General features: G+C 40.8%; 1 protein-coding gene across 9 annotated transcripts in view; it reads left to right on the forward strand.

Annotated features, from left to right (window-relative positions):
- SSH2 (slingshot protein phosphatase 2) overlaps positions 1-22,273 on the forward strand; it is a 305,334-nt gene that overhangs the window by 195,782 nt on the left and 87,279 nt on the right. Inside the window, exon 1 of one of the 9 annotated variants that reach the window (XM_055388585.2) lies at positions 1,843-2,323. The exons of the other annotated variants lie outside the window; for them this stretch is intronic. The gene's annotated coding sequence lies outside the window, so the exon portion shown is untranslated. Of the gene's footprint in view, positions 1-1,842; positions 2,324-22,273 lie in introns of those variants that run through there. 9 annotated transcript variants of the gene reach the window in all.

Raw genomic sequence — 22,273 nt, forward strand, 5'->3', positions numbered from 1 at the left:
GCTATGAATTCTTACCTACCCATAATTTCTTTAGGGCGTTTATCAGGTTCCTTTAGTCCAGAGTTTTGGACCAGGAAATTCATGAATACACTGAAATAATATGCAAATGTGGGCCTATATATGAGTAGAACATTAATTTTTTCTGGAGGAAAAGGCCATAGCTTTCATCTGATTCTCAAAGGAATCTAACGACCTTACCCCAACATCTCCCCCACCCCCAATTTTGAACCTTGAATAGACTGCTTTAGGTATTTGATTTAGAAACCCAAGTAAACTCTTTTTAAGCTCTTTGAACTTAACCACTGAGATTTATTTATCCATTTTTAAACAATCACTCATGATTTCCCCAAGCCGAAAGAATGTGAGCTAATGTTTTTCTCTCTATTGAGAAGGATTATGCAGCCCTTTGAATACCCTCTCCTTCTTAATAATCTTAGAGTAGATATTCCAAGAATGGTATTTGTTTAAAGAAAACTTGGAATATTACAATAAAGCCTGAATATTTGTGTTTCTCAGCACAACCTATGTGGTAATAAAACGAAGCCATGTTAGGGTAAAATATTGCTAGTGCTTGAACTATTCCAGGGAGGCAAAAATGATTTAAGGTTGTTACTTTCAAGAAAAAGTTCGAGAGGCAATAGGAGAGTTTCTAACTGCTTTTAGTATAGGTACCTATTGAATTAATTATAAAGAGATTGTTAGGAGGTTTAAGGATGAAGACCACTGCCCTAGGCTTGGATATTTAGTGAAATGAATGTGCTGTTTAGCTGTTTGTGCACTGAGGGCCAAGAATTCAACCCATTAAGCCATTCTTTGCTACTAAGGCTGATTTCTGCAGCCTACCATGCATAGTTATGAATTTTTGGAAGTGTGAGCAACCACATTTTATGTGCCATTTTTGCCAACTTGCCATTTGCTTATTTGCGCTGGCAATTTCTGGGCTTTCTCGAGGCATAGAAAGGCTTTCTATGTCTTGAAAGTCTTCAGAAAACTCAGACCATTTTCTCTCACTTAGAAATTAGGCCAGATGCGGTGGCTCATGCCTATAATCCCAGCACTTTGGGAGGCCGAGGTGGGCGAATCACAAATTCAGGAGTTCGAGACCAGCCTGGCCAATATGGTGAAACCCCATCACCATCTCCGGCTAATGCAAAAATTAGCCGGGCATGGTGGCGGGTGCCTGTAGTCCCAGCTGCTTGGGAAGCTGAGGCAGGAGAATCGCTTGAACCCAGGAGGTGGAGGTAGCAGTGAGGCAATGAGCCAAGATCGCACCACTGCATTCTTGCCTGGGCGACAGAGTGAGACTCCATCTCAAAAAAAAAAAAAAGAAAGAAAGAAAGAAAGAAATTAAACACCCTGTAAAGGAGAAACTTATGTATCTTAGAAATTTTTCCTCCAAGGGGATTATTTCAGCTTTTTAGTGTTAAATGAGAATATTTAGATAGACATTTTTCATTAAGTAGTGTTTTTAATACAGAAGAAACAAGATGAGATTTTTCAAAATTCACCCTTTTTAAAGTATTGAGCTATGAACTATTTATACAACTTTTGGTTTAGAAGTAAATATTGGAAAATGAATACATAAATGCATATAAACTATGTTAAGTTTCTGTTTGGTAACTATTGTTTAAATATGAAGAGGAAAGTAAAACATTCAAAATATTACCTTTATAGCACTAACTGCTGATTTGAAAAAAAAAGTACAGCAGATTTCATAATCCTTTTTAGTGACATTAGAAAACCTTTGGGGAAACATCGAATATCTGTTTAACTTTCCTGCAGAAGAAATTTCATAATTGCAACATGCAGTTTCTTTGAATGAAGATAAACATTTCTATTTGTTATACTTATGTTTCAGAAGTATGTTTACTGCATTCTTTCAATATGTTTAATTGGTTTCCCCTGACAGTTGAGGAGGTTCCAAAAACATCTGGTTGTTAGTGGGGTTTTCTTAGCTTCCTCTTGAGGGCACCTATTGTGCCTGACTCACTTCAACACAATCTTTATTAGAAAATCTGTGTACCACAAGATTTGCTTTTGTTTTGTTTTTTATTTGTTTGCTTGTTTTTGCTAAATCTGTAAGTGAGCTCTGTCCCCATTTGGTTCTTCCTTTGCTGGATGCTGGATCCAGGAAGCTGTCAACTAAAAGACTGCTGGAAGACTCTTCCCAGCTAGACCCTGGTGTTAATTGTTACAATGATGATTCCCAGGTTGAAAACCTGTTTTTTTTCCATTTCCCAGGAGACTAAACTGCTGAACATTTTACCCTGTTGACCTGGGTAGCTCTTGTCTCTGGCTAAGGCGTGGCAGGCAGTCCTGGAAAGTGAGTTACCTGAGATATTTGCTGCTTTGCTTTAGGCATGACTGTACCGGAGTTATGTGTGGTAGAGATTGCTCAGTGCGTATTAGAGATTATACATTTATCTATTCCGGATGAAATAAAATTGATCATTGGTTGTTCTGTTGGTTTCCAAGGAACACACCAATACAGTTTTTCTGTTAGTGTCTTTTCCCCTCAGCTGAGGTAATGACCTCACTGCTATGAGCCGAAGCCTCCTTCTATCTTTAATGGGTGTGCATACCTTGCCTAAATATAGCGAGGTGTGAACTTGGCTGATATAGAGAGAGACAGTAAAATGACCTTAGCTGGTCTCCATTTCTACTGTTAGAATTATATTTAACGAAATAGGAACACTTTTTGTTCTGCTTATAGGCTGAAATGCTCTTTCCAGCTGCTCAGTTTCCTTAGGTAAAATTTTTTTGCACTAGACCAAAAAATTGTTTTAAAAGCCAAAGCAAATTATTTCATAAAGAAGCCAGAAGTTAATTCCACATAAAAACATGCCTGGAGGGTGGCTTCTGTTTCTATTTCATTGTCCAGAAATCAACATTTATTCCAAATGTGAAAGGTAAAGCCTAAGCTTTTCGTGTACCTTATGTTCTTTAGAATAATAATTTGCATTTATATACTCCTGGTGCTTGCTACTTTTTAGAATGCTTCTGCAAACTTTTGCCTACTAAGAAGAAAGAAAATATTTTATCCCCAAGTATGTGAGAGAAGGTAGATATCATTAATTTAGTTTTACAAATGAAGAAACTCAGATGCAGAGAGGTAAAATGACTTTTCTAGGGGACTAAGTGAATCAGTAATATAACCAATGCAGGAGATATCACTTCACCACGCTTTTAGCTCAGGCAGCTGTCTTTTACCCTCTTTTGTGAGCGTAAAATCACCCAAGCAGGCTCTCTGTTACAAGAATTTTGGTGGGAGAAATTCTCCCTCCATCCCTTTCTTTTTTAATTGACCAGCACTGGGGTTGTGGGGTGAGGGGGTTGGAGGGACAGGATTCTATCTGCAGAAAAAATTTCCAGTGGAAGCAAGGATCCAATGAATGAACAAATTAATCATTTCATTACTAAATAGGGTTTAATACCCTATAGGGTCTGAACAGTCACATTTGCAGAGAAGCCCAGCCCATTGTGACATAACCTTTAGAGGCATTCTTTAAGAATTACTTCTTCTGTAATCTCAGCACTTTGGGAGGCCCAGGTGGACAGATCAGTTGAGGCCAGGAATTCGAGACCATCCTGGCCAACATGGTGAAACCCCATCTCTACTAAAAATGCACAGATTAGCCGGGTGTAGTGGCGCATGCCTGTAATCCCAGCTACTCAGGAGGCTGAGGCACGAGAATCACTTGAACCCGGGAGGCGGAGGTTGTAGTGAGCCGAGATCGTGCCACTGCACTCCAGTCTGGACGACAGAGTGAGACTCCATCTCAAAATAAATAAATAAATAAATAAGTAAAAAATACTTCTGCTATGAAAAACCTAGTTGGTATTTTTGCTTATTTAATACTATAGAAATATGGTGATCTCATCTTTAATAGAGTGCTTTTAAGGTCCCCAGTGATAATCTCCTAAAATCATGAACTTTAAGAATTTATAATGTTAATATGAGGAAATGAAATCTGGATTGTCTCACCACATATTATATAATTCATTAGTGACAGAGCAAGAACTCCAGGTCACCTGTCTATTCCATGTTTTTCCTATCTGCCTTTAAATGTTGAGATACTACCCTTATCTCATGTGAATGGAGAAACTGCCTAAAATGCTAAAACTGACTCAAAGGCACCCAGACATAAGTGAAGTGTGATTAGAAAATTCTGGTCAGTTGAGTCTTAGCCAAATGTGTACCTACTGTGTACTGCCTCTATCAAGTCAATGAAAACATGATCTGAGAACTGTAAGTCCATTTATGGAAAGGTTTGATTTAGAGATATTTTGAACTTCCAGTGATGAGCCCCTTCTCAAATAGCTGTATTCTGAATGTAACAGTCACCTTATCATATTTTTCATCATATATTATTTTCATATCTTTTTAAAATTTTAAAAACAACTTGTGTGGGTACATAGTAGGTATATATATTTATGGGGTACAAGAGATATTTTGATACAGGCATGCAATGTGTAATAATCACATTAGGCTGGGTGCAGTGGCTCATGCCTGTAATCCCAGCACTTTGGGAGGCCGAGGAAGGCAGATCGCTTGAGCCCAGGAGTTCGAGACCAGCCTGGGCAACATGGTGAAACACTATCTCTACAAAAAATACCAAAAAAATTAGCCGAGTTGTGGTGGCACACATCTGTAGTCCCAATTACTTGGGAGGCTGAAGTGAGATGATTACCTGAGCCCTGGAGGTCAAGGCTACAGTGAGCGGTGATCATGCCATTCTGCTCCAGCCTGGGTGACAGAGTAAGACCTTGTCTCCAAAAAAAAAAAAAGAAAGTCAAATCACATCAGGGTAAATGGAGTATCTGTCACCTCCAGCATTTTTCCTTCCTTTGTGTTACAAACAAATTATATATATATAAAATTATATATATATATATATTTAGACAGAGTCCCACTTTGTCACCCAGGCTGGAGTGAGCAGAGCTCACTGCAGCTTCAACCTCCTGGGTTCAAGCAGTCCTTCCGCCTCAGCCTCCCAAGTAGCAGGGACCACAGGCACGTGCAACCACACTCAACTAATTTTTTGTATTTTTAGTAGAGATGGGCTTTCACCATGTTGCCCAGGCTGGTTTCGAACTCCTGAGCTCAAGCCATTTGCCCATCTCAGCCTCTCCCGAAGTGCTGGGTTTACAGGTGTGAGCCACCATGCCTGGGCCTCTTTTACTTATTTTAAACATACGGTAATTTATTGTTGTTGACTTTAGTCACCCTGCTGTGCTATCAAATACTATATCTTATTTATTCTGTCTAACTATATTTTTGTACCCATTAACCATCCCCACTTCCTCTCCACAGCTACTAGCCTTGCCAGTCTCTGGTAACCATCATTCTACTCCCTAGCTCCATGAGTTCAATTGTTTTCATTTTTAGCTCCCACAAATAAGTGAGAATATGTGAAGTTTGTCTTTCTGTGCCTGGCTTATTTCACTTAACATAATGACCTCCAGTCCATCCATGTTGTTGCAAAAGACAGGACCTCATTCTTTTTATAGCTGAATAGTACCCCATTGTATGAATGTACCACATTTTCTTTATCCATTCACCTGTTGATGGACACAGGTTACTTGCAAATCTTGGCTATTGTGAGTAGAGCTGCAATGAACATGGAAGTACAGATATCTCTTTTTATACTGATTTCCTTTCTTTGGGTATATGCCCAGCAACAAGATTGCTGGATCGTATGGTAGTTCTATTTAGTTTTTGGAGGAACTTCCAAACTGTTCTCCATAGTGGTTGTACTAGTTTACACACCTACCAACAGCATATGAGGGTTCCCTTTTCTCCATATCCTCACCAGCATTTATTATTTCCTATCTTCTGGATTAAAGCCATTTTAACTGGGATAAGATGATATCTCATTGTAGTTTTGGTTTGCATTTCTCTGATGATCAGTGATGTTGAGCACCTTTTCATGTAACTGTTTGCCATCTCAATGTCATCTTTTGAGAAATGTCTATTCAGACCCTTTGCCCATTTTTAAATCAGATTATTAGATTTTTTTTCCTATAGAGTTGTTTGAGCTTCTTATATTAATCTGGTTATCAATCCCTTGTCAGATGGGTAGTTTATAGATATTTTTTCCCATTCTGTGGGTGGTCTCTTTGTTGTTTCTTTTGCTGTGCAGAGGCTTTTTAACTTGATGTGATCCTGTTTGTCCATTTTTGCTTAGGTTACCTGTGTTTGTGGGGTATTACTCAAGAAATCTTTGCCCAGTTCAATGTCCTGGAGTTTCCCCAATGTTTTCTTGTAGTGGTTTCATAGTTTGAGGTCTTAGGTTTAAGTATTTAATCCATTTTGATTTGACTTTGTATATGGCGAGAGATGGAGGCTAGTTTCACTCTTCTGCATATGGACATCAGTATTTCTGACATCATTTATTGAAGAGACTCTCCTTTCCCCAATGGATGTTCTTGACACTTTTGTCAAAAATGAGTTCACTGTAGATGTATGGATTTATTCCTGGATTCTGTGTTATATCCCATTGGTCTGTGTGTCTCTTTTTATGACATTACCATGCTGTTTTGGTTACTATAGCTCAGTAATATAATTTGAAGTCAGACAATGTGATTCCTCCGGTTTTGTTCCTTTTGCTTAGGATGATTTTGGCTATTCTGGGTATGTTGTGGTTCCATGTAAATTTTAGGATTATTTTTTCTGTTTCTGTGAAGAATGTCATTGGTTTTTTGATAGGGATTGCATTGAATCTTTAGATTGTTTTGTGTAGTATAGACATTTTCACAATATTCTTTCAATCCATGAACATGGAATATCTTTTCCTTTTTTGGTGTCGTCTTCAATTTCTTTCACCTGTGTGTTAACAGTTTTTATTATAGAGGTTGTTCACTTCTTTGGTTAATTCCGAGGTATTTAATTTTATGTGTGACTACTGTAAATGGTATTACTTCTTAAATTTCTTTTTCAGATTGTTTGCTGTTGGCATATAGAAATGCTACTGATTTTTGTATGCCGATTATGTATCCCACAATTTTACTGAATTTGTTTATCAGTTCTAATAGTTTTTTGGTGGAGTCTTTAGGTTTTTTTCAAATGTGAGATCATATCATCTGCCTGGGTACAGTGGCTCATGTCTGTAATCCCAGCACTTTGGGAGGCTGGGGTGGGTGTATCATGAGGCCAGAAGTTTGAGACCACGCCCAGCTAATTTTTGTATTTTTAGTAGAGAAGGGGTTTTGCCATGTTGGCCAGGCTTGTCTCGAACTCCTGGCCTCTTGTGATCTGCCCACCTTGACCTCCCAAAGTGCTGGGATTACAGGTGTGAGCAATCGCGCCTGGCCTGCAAACAAGGATAATTTGACTTCTTCCTTTCCAATTGGGATGCTCTTTGTTTCTTTTCTTGTCTGATTGCCCTGTCTAGGACTTCTAGCACTATTTTGAATAACAGTGGTAAAAATGGGCATCCTTGTCATGTTCCAGATCTTAGAGGAAGGGTTTTCCGTTTTTCCCCATTCAGTGACTTACTAGCTGTGGGTTCTAACATCTTTTTAAGTGTTACAATTGCATTTATAGAAGAGAGGTAAGAAGCAAAGTTAGTCGCCTATTAAAATATGACAGCTTTTCTATGGTTAAGATATATATTGGATCAAATCTTATTCTCTGGACTTACTCCACCAGTTATTTCCTAGGGATAGCCTGTGGTTCATCTTTAACGTAAATTATCTTTTCATTCTCCAGCAGCCATGTTTTACACAACTACTGATTTTAGAACTAGGGAAATTCAAGTTCCTGAAAACTGCCTTCTCATAGATATTTTTTAATAATGGATTACTTAATTTAGCTGAGAGTCAAAGAAATTTAATATTACCTGCTTGCCAGTTTTTCACTAACATCCTATTGTAATGTAATACAGATGAATTTGTAAAATTCACTTGTCTTCTTTTGATCGAAGCTGGCTTCAGATTTCCCATTCATCTTTTCCTTGTTACTGTGTTCAGGAAACTGAACTTTCTTTGTCTATTATTGGTTTAAAATGGTAGTTTCAGAACTTATCTGCATTATTGTTCATTTGACTAGAGCCCATTAGTATATTGTCATATCCGTTGAATGGGGGATAAGGAAGGAAGTCCTTTGTGTAAAAGCATTCTCTTCAGCTGTTCCTCCCTAATGCTGTAAGTTTGATGCCTGGCAGGAAATGATATAGACATGTGTGATAACAAAATGACATAAGGAAGAATTGCCTGTAAGCTTCCCTGGCTTGTCCAGGATGATTGGCTGGTAGCCGGTAGATAGATTAAGGGAGATTTGATATCCAAATCTGAGGATTCACAAGTGTAACTTAAGACAAAATTGAGATGGTAGAAAAAACCTATTTTGAGAAAAGTTTGGGCAAAGGCAGATGGTATGAAAGGCAATAGCCATGTAGATAGACCTTTTTTGACCCTGCTGGGTGACTCAAAGCCTTGCAATTTTTTAGAGACAAGGACCTGTCAGAAGAATCAAGAACTTCAAAGAAAAAACATTCTTTATGAATGCAAGGGATTTTCACATATCAAAACATTTCTCATTGTTCTTATAATTTGAATATCTTCATGGAGTAAATTTACCATTGTACTAAAAAAATAAACTAGACAAATAGCCCCCATGGTATCTATATTCTCTTTATTCTCATTAGCTCAGATCAGACCACCCTTGTTACTTGCCTGGAATACCAAAGTAACATCTATCTCCCTTTTTCTAAGTTTCACCCCTCTTCCAATCCATTCTCCATATTGTAGTTGGAGGAATCTTTCTAGAAATGCAAACTCTGGCTCTCTCTTAGCCTCAGAATAAAGCTAGATTCCTTAGCAAGCCATAGAAAACCCTTCCAAATCTGTACCTCTCCCCATCTGTACTGAAGCCCTCTCCACTGTTTCCCCATACAATAGGATTGAAGTTGTTCTGTCCCTCTGACCAGGCCTTTGCACATGCTGCTCCCCCTGCCTGAAACATCCTTTCTTTTCCCTCCTAACCTCCTTTCACCTGACTAATGCCTACCCAGGCTCCAGAATGGATTGAATAGATGTCCTTCCATGGAGGAAGAAGCGTTCTGCCTCCCCTCTCTTCTGGAGAGGGCGGTTAGTGTGTTTGTTTTATTGTTTATTTAAGTCTCTGCTCGAATATCATCTTGACCACCTCCTTACCTAAAACAGCAGTGCACCTTGTCATTTTTTAGCCTCTTACCCACTGCTTACTTCACAGCATTTATTATCACCTGACATTTTACTTATTTGTCTCTCTCTACCTCCACTGTCACAAATCTATTGATTCCCTGGCTTTTTTTAAATTTTCTTTTAAGTTCTGGGATACATTTGCAGAACATGCAGGTTTCTTACATAGGTATATATGTGCCATGGTGGTTTGCTGCACCTATAAACCCATCATCTAGGTTTTAAGCCCCATATGGATTAGATATTTGTCCTACTGCTCTCCCTCCTCTTGCCCCCAGCCCTCCGACAGGCCCCAGTGTGTGATGTTCCCTTCCCTGTGTCCATGTGTTCTCATTGTTCAACTCCCACTTATGAGTGAGAACATGCAGTGTTTGGTTTTCTGTTCCTGTGTTAGTTTGCTGAGAATGATGTTTTCCAGCTTCATCCGTGTCCCTGCAAAGGATATAAACTCATTCTTTTTTATGGCTGCATAGTATTCCATGGTGTATATGTGCCACATTTTCTTTATCCAGTCTATCATTGATGGGCATTTGGGTTGGTTCCAAGTCTTTGCTATTGTAAATGTAGCTGCAGTAAACATACATGTGCATGTGGCATGTGTCTTTATAGTAGAATGATTTAGAATCTTTTGGGTATATACCCAGTAATGGGATTCCCTGGCTTTTTTTTTTTTTTTTTTTTTTTGGAGACTGATTCTTGCTGTGTCGCCCAGGCTGGAGTGCAGTGGTGCAATCTTGGCTCACTGCAACCTCTGCGTCCTGGGTTCAAGCAATTCTCCTGCCTCAGCCTCCTGAGTAGCTGGGACTACAGGCACGTACCACCATGCCCGGCTAATTTTTTGTATTTTTAGTAGAGACGGGGTTTCACCATGTTAGCCAGGATGGTCTCGATCTCCTAACCTCGTGATCTGCCCGTCTCGGCCTCCCAAAGTGCTGGGATTACAGGCGTGAGCCACCGTGCCTGGCCGATTCCCTGGCTTTTATAAAAGTTCATTGCTGTATTCCAGTGCCTTGAATGGGACCTGCTACATAATAAGCTCTCAATGAAAATCTGTGATGTATTCTTGAAAAGTTTTCAAACCAAACTGAGTTTCAGAATCAACTAGAACACCTTCAGAAAAAATTAACGGCCGGGCACGGTGGTTCACACCTGTAATCCTAGACTTTGGGAGGCCGAGGCCGGTGGATTGCCTGAACTCAAGAGTTTGAGACCAGCCTGGGCAACACGGTGAAACCTTGTCTCTACTAAAATACCAAAAATTAGCTGGGCATGGTGGCATGCGCCTGTAATCCCAGCTACTCGGGAGGCAGAGGCAGAAGAATTGCTAGAACCCGTGAGGTGGAGGTTGCAGTGAGCTGAGAATGCACCACTGCACTCCAGCCTGGGCAATGAGCGAGACTCTGTCTCTTTAAAAAAAAAAAAAAAATTACCAAATCTGGGTCCTTAGAATAGGGTTTTGTTTTTGTTTTGTTTTTTTTTTTTTTTGAGACAGAGTTTTGCTCTTGTTGCCCAGGCTGGAGTGCAATGGCACGATCTTGGCTCACTGTAACCTCCGCCTCCCGGGTTCAAGTGATTCCCCTGCCTCAGCCTCCCAAGTAGCTGGGATTACGGGCATGTGCCACCACGCCCGGCTAATTTTGTATTTTTAGTAGAGATGGGGTTTCACCATGTTGGTCAGGCTGATCTTGAACTCCCGACCTCAGGCCATCCACCCACCTCGGCCTCCCAAAGTGCTGGGATTACAGGTGTGAGCCACCCTGCCCGGCTAGAATAGGTTCTGACATCCACATTTTAAAACCTCAGTTAGATTATATGAGTACAGAAAGAATAGGCACCTTCCTCTGTTTTGCATGTATTACACCTTTGAGTTAAAATCTGTATCTAGTTGATTAAATTATAATTTGGTCTGTTGTAGCTTTTGCTGTTACCAACAGGAAAATGTGGGTCCTGTGAACTATGTGGAATTAACTGACTGAGAATTCAGGAAGAGGAGCTTATATAGGACCTAAGAGAGGCTACTGTGCCTGAACAAGAGATTTCCCACGTCTTTTGTAGTCAGTTTGCCCAGAAGGTAGATGTATGGGAGTATCCCATACAATACACCCAACTTCTCAGAAAAGGGAAGTTCAAGACAGAACACCAGATAGAACTTTGCAAGTAAATTTTTCAAGTGGAAGAAGTTCCCCCTAGCATGAGGCCTGATTAAAGGCTGCAAACAAGAACAAATAAGGCCTTTCCTGTGGTTTGTATGACAAATGTGGGCTTTCTCACCTGCCAGAAGAGCTGCCCTACTCCCCACCCCAGAATCACTTTGGTCCTTTATCAAAATTGAAAACACAGAATAATATCATTAAAGAAAATTTTCAAAAAGAGAAAAAATTACCCACAATGTTAAGTTCCTTACTTAGGGCCATTTCCATTCCTGCCATGTTACCTTCCCGTTCTTCACATGTACCAGAGAAGAGGTTTTGTAATATCTTCCATACTTTATTATCTTCCAAGGTGTTCTTGAGTCTTCAGCTTCCCTATTACCATTTTCAGATCACATTCATTAAGCACTGTGTATATAGCATTACACTGGGCACTATATAAAGCAGTGTGAATGACAATTTCCCTTCATTGCCTTACATGCAAGAGCAAACAATATAGGCCTAGGAGTATTCATTTAACTAAACAGAAATAAAGTTAAACATATATCAAAGCAAGGCAGTAGAGCAGATGAACAACTGTATTGTCTTTGCTTTTACATGAGTTTTCTGTACATGATAAGCTTTTTTTTATTTGGAATTGGAAAATGAAGGGAGGTTTGGGGCCTTTTGCATCTCACCCAGATTTTTATACAGTATATTGTACCATATCTCATCTCCCACAGACATGGGATATCTTGCCTACAGAGATAGGATATCTTGCATAGAGCTAAGTAGTGCTACTGACAGAGAACCTCAGTCACTTAAGTGGAGACATATGGGCAGCTTAAGGTCTCCTTATTTGAGTAGTAGACATTGCCGATGGCAAAGCATTTTGGGAAGAGGGGTAGCTCATAAATGAGGAACTTAATCTAAGAAATTATTTGTTCTTCAGCCCTGTGGCTTCGGATTGTTGGTTTCTTCACGGTTCACTTTCTCTCAGGCTCCACCCCTCTCTCACTGCAGAGAACTTGTTGACAGCAGCTCTACTTTTTCAAGTCTTGCACAAAGGCAGATGTCTGAAAATTTAGCTTACGCAAAACATCTGTGTGCTTGACTCTGTTCCCACGGTGTGTTTTCCTGTACTGCCCCTCCCCACTTTTCGGTCCTTTTTAAAAACTGAAAACACAGTATAATAACATAATTTAAGAAAATTTTCAAAAAGAAAAAAATCATCCACAATATTACTATCCTTATTGATAGCTGTTTTCATTCCTGCCATGTTATCTTCCCGTGCATAGCTTTTTGCGTAATTGTGTCCTTTGTCTTAAGCAGAAGTTCAGATACTTTGTCATTTAGCCACTTCCCTGTTTTTTTCCTGGCATTATCTTTTGGTTTTTGGTCTTGAGTTACTCAAAGGACATTGCAGCTTATCAGTACTCCAGCGATGAGTCCTTATTTTTATTTTCCTTTCTGACTTTTGAAACCCAAGTACTCTAGAGTATGGCTGAGATCCAACTTTTTAAAAGTAAGACATATAACATGTGTGAAGGATTTTTTTAATATTTAGAAACTGCTGTTGTAAATTACACTGACTTTTTTTTTTTTTTTTGAGATAGTGTCCCCGTTCTATTGCCCAGGCTGGAATGCAGTGGCGCGATCTCGGCTCACTACAACCTCCACCTCCCGGGTTCAAGCAGTTCTCTGCCTCAGCCTCCCGAGTAGCTGGGACTACAGGTGCCGGCCACCATGCCCAGCTAATGTTTGTATTTTCAGTAGAGATGGGGTTTCACCATCTTGACCAGACTGGTCTTGAACTCCTGACCTCGTGATCCACCCGCCTCAGCCTCCCAAAGTGCTGGGATTACAGGCGTGAGCCACCGCATCCGGCCTTACAAATTACATTGACTTTCAAGAAACATTACCCTGCCCACCCAAGGACAGTCTCATTTAGAAAAAAGACGTGTCTATACTTTTCTGCCCTTTGTTGAGTTGCAAGCCTCATTTCTTCCAATACCTGACTAATCTTGTTAGTAATAGTGTTTCACTTGTAACTGGTCGTCTCCCTTTTCAGAGCTGTTATGTCTCACCCTTTGTCTTCTTAATGGTGAATAAGGACACATCCATGCCTCCTCATCATTTTCCCTTTCTTGTTTGACAAAAAGAACAAAATGGACCATGTTTCCTTATTTTGGTAGAAAGTTTGTTATTGAATATCTTCAGCCACCTTCCTTTCAGAAACCGTAATCCCCGATACTTAGACATTTGAAGGGTTGGACCTGTGGTGTCTAGGGTCCCCTGATGACTTAGGAAGTCTGCAGGATTTACATACAGCTTTTCTAGCTGTCTTACTGTGTGAGAAAACAAAAGACCCTCAGAATTCTAGCTTTCCTTCCAGTCATTGCAGAGAAATTTTGCCTTTAGTAGTAAAACTGGTGGTTAAAAGTTTTTCCTTTTTCCCTTGTTTTCCTGGGTCCTGAGTTGCCACTGGGGTAGATTATAGGACCTAGCTCAACCAAAACCTAAAAGCAATCTGGGGAACAAGTGTGGGATTATACTGCAATGTCCGTTCTATGCTGGAGCAAATATATAATGAATCTTAACTTCTCTTCTCTGATACATTTAAAACACATATGAAAGTTAAATTTACTCTTGGATCATTTTGATTAGGTTATTTTCCTCTTTTTCTAAACCCTAACTAAAATGTTTGGAATTATCGTTATTTCACATCCCACTCTAGAGTACTGCAAAATACTACTGTGTGATCTCTTTGTCCCCAGCTCCCCAAGAGCTGTGGATCATTGCGTCTTCATAAATTTACTTTAAAATGTGCATTTAGTGAATTTGAACTGTTAAACATTGGATTGGACATCAAGAAAGCTTAATAAATTAAATTTGCAAGAAACCAGTAGAGTGAATTTTTCATCTGTAATGGTGTTACAATTCTGTAGCGATTCTGTAAGGGGAAAAGACTAGGAAGCAGGGAACACTGGATGGGTGAAAAATTGTGAGGTAATTAAGGACAGTGACTTCTACTTGCTTTCTCTTTTCCCTTTTCTTTGACAGCTCCTTAAATTGTCATTTGGACTTTGCCTTTTGCTATTTTTTTCTCTTCCTCCTCCTGTTCCTCCTCCTCCATCATCGTTAATTTTTTTTTTTTTTTTTAACAAAAGTTAACTGCTTTTGCAAGTGTCAGAACCTAAGCACTGGCAGCAGTGCCCCTCCTAGATTTCATTTGTGCATTAGTGCATGGCCCAAGGGATCTGTAATATGCATTTAAACAGTTATGAAAAGAAGAATTTGTCCAGGGTCTTTAAAAAGTCAGGCAGTCCAGCGATAGTAGAGAAAACCAGGCAGTAGATTTAAAAGAGATTCAACATACTTTACCATGCCTTTCTCTGTTCCCCGTGGTTTAATATTTGGGAATTAGTAACTTTGAGGAAATTTTAAGCGGTCCTACTGGCAATATATTTTTTATGTTCAGCCTAGTAAGGTAGAAAACAACTATAGAAGAGATGGTTTGGTAAGGAAAATTGAGAAACTGTTGTTTTGCAGATGGAGTTCAGTTTTTGTGGCCAGTTAATTTTGAGAATTACTGGTAAGGTTGAAATAAAGTAGCACTGAACTGACTCAATTTTTTAAATAACAGAAAAACTCCTTGGTGTTCTAGTATTTGAGAATTCACTTTTAGAACCCTGTTGGTACATTGGTGGATAACAACTACAATGGGACTGTGGTGTCCTTGTTGTACAGAACAGGCAAAGAATTCAAAATGCTAGAGAGCCAGGGAGTGATGTTTTAAACAAAAACAACAAAACTTGAAAATAGGCCTATAGGCCAGGTACAGTGGCTCATGCCTGTAATCCCAGCACTTTAGTAGGCCAAGGCAGGTGAATCACCTGAGGTCAGGAGTTCGAGACCACCCTGGCCAACATGGTGAAACCCCATCTCTACTAAAAAATTACAAAAATTAACTAGGCACGGTGGCAGGTGCCTGTAATCCCAGCTATTTGGGAGGCCGAGGCAGGAGAATCACTTGAACCCAGGAGGCGGAGGTTGCAGTGAGCCGAGACTGTGCCATTGCACTCCAGCCTGGGCAACAAGAGCAAAACTCTGTCTCAAAAAAAAAAAGAAAAGAAAAGAAGCCTACATTTTGACTCCTGCTCTGTAATTTACTAGTTGTGTAATTGGTAAGTGTAAGCAAGTTACTCTCAAAACCTTTGTTTTCTCATCTGTGAAATGGGAAGAAGAACTTCTGTTCATCAAGTTGTTTTAAGATAGTGGTTGTAAAGTACTAGGCATCATGCCTAACACAGGTGGGTACTCAATAAATGATAGTTACAAAGTCCCCTTTTCTTTTTTTTTTCTTTTGAGACAGAGTCTTGCTCTGTCAGTTAGGCTGTTAGGCTGGAGTGGCACGATCTTGGCTTACTGCAACCTCCACCTCTCGGGTTCAAGTGATTCTCCTGCCTTAGCCTCCCGAGTAGCTGGGATTACAGGCGTGAGCCACCACACCGGGCCCAAACTCCTCTTTAACTTTATTTCACAGTGCTCAAAGCCAACACCTAACCACTACCATGACCATCACACAACTCCCAAAGAGAACATTGATGGACGTGCCATTGTAACAGATTCTGAGTTTTTACAAATGAAAGTTTCTGAAGTAATGGTAAAGTTCTTGCCATTATAAACAACAGCTATCCAGTAGGCAGCTGATTTTATAGGTCTGGGGCTCTGATGTTAGATCTGATCTTTTAGAGAGTCAGAGAGTTGTGGCAGCTGGCCTCCAGGGTGGTCCATAGTGGTTGTTGCCGCCCAGTATTGATATCCTTGTATAGTCCCCTCCTACACTAAATAGGGCTGACCTATGTTACCAGTATAATGTTGCAGAAATTATGATGTGTGCCCTCCAAAATTAAATCACAAAGCATTGTTCTGCTACCTTGTTCTCCCTGGGATCACTCATTCTGGGGAAAGTTAGCTGCCACGTCATAAGGACACTCAGGCAGCCCAGAGGAGAAATTTACATGGCAAAGAACTGAGGTCTCCTATTAGCAGCCATGTAAATGAGCCGTCTTGGAAACAGATCCTCCAGTCCCAGTCTAGGCTTCAGATGACTGCAGCCTCTTTTTTTTTTTTTTTTTTTTTGAGGTGGAATCTTGCTCTGTCGCCCAGTCTAGAGTGCAGTGGCACGATCTTGGCTTACTGCAAGCTCCGCCTCCCGGGTTCATGCCATTCTTCTGCCTCAGCCTCCAGAGTAGCTGGGACTACAGGTGCCTGCCACCACGCCCAGCTAATGTTTTGTATTTTTAGTAGAGACAAGGTTTCACCATGTTAGCCAGGACGGGACTGTAGCCTCTTAAGAGATCCTAAGCCAGAACCACCCAGCTAAGCTGTTCCTGAATTCCTGATTCTCAAAAACTGTGAGATAATAAATGTTTTTTGTTGTTTTAGGCTTTTAAGTTTTAGGATAATTTGCTATGCATCAATAGATAACTAATAAGGAGTCATCAACATACAGGATGGTGATAGCCATAAGTGTGGCTAAAGACATTCAGAAGAGTGTATATAGAACAAGGAGAGGAGTGGTGATGAAATCGTGGAAGACATCCTATTTAAGAAGTTGACAAAAGAATAGGAGCCCACAAATGAGAATGTGAAGGAATAGTCAGAAACATAGAAGGAATAATAAGAAAGTTTCAAGAAGGTGGATGGTTGTTAACCATATCAAATGGTCAGGCATTTGATAAGGACTGAGAAAATGTTCATTGGATTTTACAAGCAAAAGAAAATCCCAATTACAATGTGTTGGAAAGTGAATTACAAATGAGAAAGTAGAAACACTGAAACCCTACACCACTTGCCCTTCTCTACCTCTTTGGTCTCATTTTCTACCACTCATTGTTGGCTAACTACATTTCAGTGCCCCTGACCTCCTTGCTAATTCCCAAGCTAGCCAGTTATTCTTCTGCCTCAGGGCCTTTTATATCTGCTGCTCCCACTACCTTTTTTTCAGATAGCACAAGCTATGTTGCCCAGGCTGGTTTTAAACTCCTGGGCTCAAGTGATCCTTCCACCTCATCCTCCAGAGTAGCTGGGATTACAGGTGCACACCACCATGCCTAGCTCCCCCCACTGCCTTTAATGTTCTTTTTCCAAACAGCTGCATGGCTGCCTCCCCTAATTCCTATAGATCTCTGTTTAAATGTCAGCTTAGTGAAGAGATTTTCCCTGCCATAGCTTATAACACAAGTAAGTATACACAGCAGCACTCCCTGTTACTCTTTCTCTGCTTCATTTTTCTCCATAGCACTTAACACCATCTCATGTCTAAAATGGCAGCCACTGCTCATCTCTGGCCAGTTGTTGCTAGATGGACATGTGTGTTCAAATTTTATGATTTTTCAAAGGAAGCTGGATTTTTAAGTACAATTAATTGTCAATGGGCTGAGCGCAGTGGCTCACACCTATAATCTCCTCACCTTGGGAGGCCAAAGTGGGAGGATTGCTTGAGTCCAGAAGTTCTAGACCAGCCTGGGCAACATAGTGAGACCTCATCTCTATAGAATATTAAAAAATTAGCCATGCATGGTAGCATACACCTGGAATCCCAGCTATTCAAGATGCTGAAGTAGCAGGATTGCTTGAGCCTGTGAGGTTGAGGCTGCAGTGGGCCATGAACACACCACTGCCCTACAGCCTGGGTGAACAGAGTGAGACCCTGCTTCAAAAAAATTGTCAATAAATTTATGTTTCAAAGCACTTTGAAGGTCAAACAGACTCTCTGTTTTAAGGGCGGTGGATAGGGTAGGGTTACTGACAAAGGATATGGAACTGGAATGGTCAGAGAGTTACCAGAGGGACTTAATGTCTTAGAAACTGAGGGGAGCAGGGGCAGGGTAGTCAAAAAGGAGAAAGTGATTTGCCGGTACACATTAGGTATTAAATGAAGAACAGAAATTGATGCTAAGCTAAAGACCGGGGGTCTTTGTCTTTAGGATCTATCACTGGGGAAATCATTGGCAAACTTAGAGTGGGGGAGGAGTTTCAGAGGAGTGGTGAGACAGAAGCAAGATGCCAGTGGGTAGAAAAATTGACTGGCAAGGGAAGAAAATGGGGACAGCAAGTAGAGACTTCCTTCTTAATAAAGAGAACTTAGACTTTCAGCCGGAACTGCCATCTTCCAGTAATTCACCAAAATAACTAACACAAAGGGAAAGAGGAGAGGCACCTGATATATGTTCTCTAGGTCTTTTAGAAAAGATGGAGTTGTTCCTTTGGCCATGCATATGCGAATCTATAAGAAAGGTGATAATGTAGACATCAAGGGAATGGGTACTGTTCAAAAAGGAATGCTCCACAAGTGTTACCATGGCAGAACTGAAGGAGTCTACAATGTTACCCAGCATGCTGCTGGCATTGTTGTACACAAGTTAAGGGCAAGATTCTTGCCAAGAGAATTAATGTGTGTATTGAGCACATTAAGCACTCTAATTAATGTGTGTATTGAGCACATAAAGCACTCTAAGAGCCAAGACAGCTTCCTGAAGCACGTGAAAGAAAATGATCAGAAAAAGAAAGAAGCCAAAGAGAAAGGTACCTGGGTTCAACTGTAATAAATAAATAAATAAGAACTTAGAACACAGGATCAAGTTAAGGTTTGGGGGCATGGAGGTTGTTTTCTTTTAAGGGTATGAGAGACCAGACTTGAGCGTGTTTCCAGGCTGAGGAAAAGTAGTCACTAGAGAGAGAAAACTAGGAGATGAGGGAATGAGACCAAGGACATAGGTCACATCATTCTCTTAGATTAGAGAAAGGAGATAAGTCTGCAGGTGAGAGAAAGTAATTGAGAGAAATCACACTAGCTAGCCTCCATTTTCTTGGTAGTATAGAAGGCCAAGTTAACTGTGGAAAGTTGAAGGAAACAAGTTGCAATGGGACTTTGGGAGAGTAGAGAGGGTTTGGAATAACAGTGGAAAGGAGTAGGAGAGGGAGCTGTCCAGAGGTGTTAAGTGCCCCGCTGAGTCAAGTCAGTGTCATTGCTGTCGTCTCTGATATCCTTGCACTGAGACCGTGAATGTGCTGTGGCATCCAGAGACATGGTTTCTTATCTCCTTAAGTGTTCAGCTGCTTTTCTTTCATTTATTCCACATATAATTACTATAATTGCTAAACATTTATTTAGTGTCAGGTAATGTGCTAAACAATAGAGAGTTACTGCTCAGACATGTAATAATAATAAATAACACATCAAATAACCATACCATTTTAAGCTGTAGTATTATGAAGGGAAATCAGGAGCAAAGAAAATAGACTGTAGGGAAACCAGTTAAGAAATAGGACATGGAGGCCAGGTGCAGTGGCTCACGCCTGTAATCGCAGCACTTTGGGAGGCTGAGGCGGGTGGATCACGAGGTCAGGAGATCGAGACCATCCTGGCTAACACAGTGAAACCCCATCTCTACTAAAAATACAAAAAATTAGCCGGGCGTGGTGGCGGGCACCTGTAGTCCTAGCTACTCAGGAGGCTGAGGCAAGAGAATGGCATGAACCTGGAAGGCGGAGCTTGCAGTGAGCCAAGATCACGCCACTGCACTCCAGCCTGAGCAACAGAGCGAGACTCCATCTCAAAAAAAAGAAAGAAAGAAATAGGACATGGGACTAGGTTGGTTAGGAAAGAAAAAGCCAAAAGGAGGTTGATAGCTAGAAAAAACTGAGGAATCACCGGGCGCAGTGGCTCACGTCTGTAATCCCAGCACTTTGGGAGGCCGAGGCTGGTGGATCACCTGAGGTCAGGAGTTCAAGACCAGTCTGGGCAACATGGTGAAACCCCGTCTCTACTAAAAATACAAAAATTAGCTGGGCACAGTGGTGCGTGCCTGTAATCCCAGCTACTCTGGAGGCTGAGGCAGGAGAATTGCTTGAGCCCAGGAGGCGGAGGTTGCAGTGAGCCGAGATTGCACCATTGCACTTCAGCCTGGGTGACAGGGCAAGACTCTGTCCCAAAAAACAAAAAAAGAAAAAAAGAAAGAAAAAATTCAGGAATCAGGGGTCTAGGAGTCTCCCTCAGCTTGAAGAGGGAGTGAGCACATGGGAATTACAAGGAGAGGGAGCTGTAATCAGAAAGTGAGTTTAATTTCTGAAATTAAGTCCATCAAGAACTCGTGACTTCCAGAGGGACCCTGTGAATTAGAAGTCTAAAAGGAGTAAAGGTCTTTGAAGACCAAGAGGATGAGAAATTTTGAGACAAAGTTGTTGGATGTTCATCTGTATGAACACTGAAATATCTTAAGATTATAGTAGGATTTGGGGAATTGGGGAAAGAAGATTGGACAAGATAAGGGGTTAAAAAAAGAGTGACAAGGATATCAGAAGGTAACAGCAACAAAGAACAGAAGATGACCTTAGCCTCAAAGACACATTGCCAAGGGTGAAAGAGAATGGTCTGAAAGCAGGGTTTGACACTTAAGCCAAATGCTTGAAAGCCTAATTTGCATTTCTTCTGCGGATGTGTTTTTAAATACCTGGGAAGGTATTTGTTGAATCATGCAAATGAAATTATTTTTTAAATGCTGAACAGTTTTTCTGAGTTAATCTCCTTTCATTTTGTTTTGTTTATTCCCAACTATTTTAAACTTGGTGCCATGTCTTGGTTACTAAGAGACATGTTGGTCATCATCATGTCTCTTAGTAACCAAGACATCCAGCATTTTAAATACTAAGAAAGAACTTTTCAGGTCATTTACTTTTGAGTCCAGACAGCTTTTAAATTTTTCCATTTTGAAAAAGTATTTACATCTAGAATTTAGGGCTGCAGGACCAAGAAGCTTTGTTGATTCAGTCTGTAAGGGAAATGGGTTCCTTTGAGCTGAGGCAGTTTCTCCTCTCTTTGGAGGAGGACCTTCTCAAAAACAAAACTCTCCACCACTGTCAGTTACCAGGAGGACCTGGGTCAGTTGTGTGTTGGGAAGTTACTTGAGACCAGTTCCTTTTCTGAGCACCCAGGTTTTTGTTTGGGGGTGAGGGAGGTGGTGGTTATTTTTGGATGGTGACTGGAGGCAAGACTGAGGCTGAGCCTTGCTAAGGTGGCTGCACAGAGAGGAAGACAAGAAGACAGCAGTGGTGTCATGAGAAGGTCTGGTCTCTTGGATCTTAGCAACCTCAGAAGTGTTTTGTAGCAAGGCTGCTTGGTATAAGTCCAAGAATGGTGGCTACCTGGAGGAATGGGATAGGGTGTGTTCTTTTCAAAGGTATTCAGAAGTCAAAATTATTTTAGATCTGTGCTTGGTCTCACAAGACATGGTGAATTAGGCCCAACTACTTCCATTTAGAGCCCTGCCTTAGAGTCCCTAAAGGCCCTGCAGCTCTGATCTTTCATGATTTGGTAGTAATTTAAAACTCAAACCAAAAGCTAAAAGCTAAAAAGAAAAAAAGAAAGAAAAAGAGAAACAGAACAAGCATCATACCAAGCTTTGCAGTGAAATCCTGCCTTTGTTCTCTTCAGATGAACTGACCAGTGGCGTTTTCTTTGGGGGGGTTTTGTTTGTTTGTTTGTTTTGAGATGCTGTCTCTCTCTGTTGCCCAGGCTGGAGTGCAGTGGCGCGATCTCGGCTCACTGCAGCCTCCACCTCCCGGGTTCAAGCAATTCTCCTGCCTCAGCCTCCCGAGTAGCTGGAATTACAGGCGCATGCCACCACACCTGGCTAATTTTTTATATTTTTAGTAGAGATGGGATTTCGCTGTTTTAGCCAGGATAGTCTCGAACTCCTGATGTCGTGATCCACCCGCCTCAGCCTCCCAAAGTGCTGGAATTACAGGCGTGAGCCACCATGCCCAGCCTCGACTGGCAGTGTTTTTAACTGCTAGTTGTTTAAGCTATTATTTAGCAATATGTCCTGTTGTAATAACATCGAACACAGAATAAAGGGTTAAAGTGCTGCCCAGAGTGTCAGATGACATGGGGG

Source organism: Gorilla gorilla, chromosome 4 (genome assembly GCF_029281585.2).
Source record: "Gorilla gorilla gorilla isolate KB3781 chromosome 4, NHGRI_mGorGor1-v2.1_pri, whole genome shotgun sequence".
Taxonomy (NCBI): domain Eukaryota; kingdom Metazoa; phylum Chordata; class Mammalia; order Primates; family Hominidae; genus Gorilla; species Gorilla gorilla.